This window comes from Pinus tabuliformis, chromosome X (assembly GCF_031772625.1).
Source record: "Pinus tabuliformis cultivar Carrire ecotype Pingquan chromosome X, CPIR1, whole genome shotgun sequence".
NCBI lineage: Eukaryota > Viridiplantae > Streptophyta > Pinopsida > Pinales > Pinaceae > Pinus > Pinus tabuliformis.
The window spans coordinates 1,470,722,112-1,470,724,415 of NC_142308.1; positions in this window are offsets into that span (position 1 = coordinate 1,470,722,112).

Here is a 2,304-nt window from a genome sequence, read left to right on the forward strand (position 1 = left end):
ATCAATGAATCTGGTTATAAATGCTCAATAAATCAAAGCTGGAGGGCCAAATCAGGTTGTGAATCAACCAGCATTCTAGAAGACTGCCTAACTGGAGACCTTGGAGACTGAAACCCTACATTCAAATCTGGTGGAATCGAATTTGAAAATTCAGATGTCTGTTGAGAAGGTTGTTTTGAAGGTAAAGACTTCCATAGTTGTTTTTGAGATTGGGATGTATCAGCTCCCATTGGTATCTGCCTGCAATTAAAAGGACTCTGTGTGGTTGAATTTGGCAATTCTAACATCGAGTTTACACCTCCCTGAGAAGTGGCATGAGATGACAGATTCTGAGGATGCATCCAACTCAGCTGTGAACGCATATACAGAGGCATGTCCATGGGTGCCTGCTGTTGAATAAATTGAGGAACACTACTAGAAATGCCTGATAGTTTTGTATCACCATATGGTTCCCTGGCCACACAATTGGAATTACCATCCAACCTTCTATCAAAACCAGTGCTGCCAGAAGTTGTCGTCTGGACACTTGAAACAGGTTGCACATGTTCAGTTGGTTTGGCAGATGCCCATTGCATAAGTCGGTTACTTCTGGAGACAATCTCAAGCAATTTTGACTGGGATACATCTGAGGTAAATTTTGCACCTGCCAGATTGACTTCACTGGATTTAGCAATTGATGAAGCTGATTTCAACTCACTCTGTTTGACTCCTTGCAAAGGCGTTTGAAAATTTATATTGTTGGCTGACTGTGAACTCATAGATAGAGGAACAGGTAACCCAGTAGATTGAGACAGAGATACTAGTCCTGTAGATTGAGCAACTGTTGCCACACTCGACAGTGCAGAGGCTTGATCATTTGTTGCTTGATTAGCTGCACAAAGATTTAATTTAGCCTTGGTTGCAGTAAAGTCACTTGAAACTGTACTTGTCTGAGCCAAGGTCTGTTGATCCTTGATCTCCTCACGCAATAACAAAGCACCAGGAGGAGCTTCAGCTGTAACAAAAAAGAAAAAAACACGTTGTTATGCAATCGCATTGAAGGCAATGAAGATAATAATATTTTGAATTTCACATTAAATGGTAGATCAATTAATATTTCCATACCAGTATTTTGCAAAATAGAACCTTGTACCCTTCTAGATGTGTGGTCCAGATTGATTTCTTTTGTAGAAGAAATCTCCAATTGTTCATTCAGGCTTCTTTTCCTTCCACGACACCGTCCAACCTTTAGAAACTGTGGTCCATATTTTCTTGATTTCAACGCAGGAACACTTTGCCCCCCTTTTTTTGTTGGGCTCAAGAAACTATGTCGCCTCTTGGTAGTGACCTTGGATGGAGTTAGAACATCAAATTTCTTATTATTGTACTCTTGGCTGACATTTTTTACCAATTGATTTAGTGCATATGCCTGCTCCAAAGATTTGGGTGTTATTTGTAATAAACCCCTCAATATCTTATGAGTTGATGACATCACAAGTTCAATTTCCTCATCGATTGTTAGGGCGCTATCTTGCCTTACAATGGTTGAATCAGTGGAAGGAGAAGCTGGAAGGCTCATTTCAATCTCTGGGCTCATTGCAAACGATTCATTTAAATCAAGTAAATATCCAGGTCTTTCTGTAATAGACCTATAGACATTAGGCAATTCATTGCCACTTGAAACCTTGCTAGTCACTACCATCTCAACTTTTAGAATATGCTTGCAAATATTGCCATTTAGGGCCCATTTGCAATTACAAAAGTGTAGGTTCTGCCCTTTATAGATGACATGATACCATGTATCACGAGTTGCCGTAGTTTGGCTACGAACCAAATACTCACTTTCCTTGTTTCCATCAGCCATAAAATCTTCATCTGGGATATTCTTTGCTTTGCACTTACTTAAATTTATTTGTTGCTCAATTTTTGAAGCTCGGACAAAACCAGCATTTTTTAGACGTTGCATGTGAATGTAATACAACTCAACCTTTTTTAATAAAAGGTGCAACAGCCAATCCACCCTTCTATGGGACGCATTATTCTTCTCACATAGGTACCTTTGCTTTAGATACCGGTGATAAGATTCGATAGCATTATTAGTATCCTGGTTGGAATGTGGGAAGTCCCTATATGCTTTTGCCCACATATCTGGAAAAAAAACATATATTAGATGCGAAAAAACAATAGAAAATGGTGAATTACAAAATAAATTGATAAAATGCAACCTTAGGAAACTTACATAGCTTGTTGTTGTTTAACCAGTTGGTTGCAAAATAATCCAAAAACACAGTTTCTTCTTTGAATTCATCAAAGAAACTTTGAATT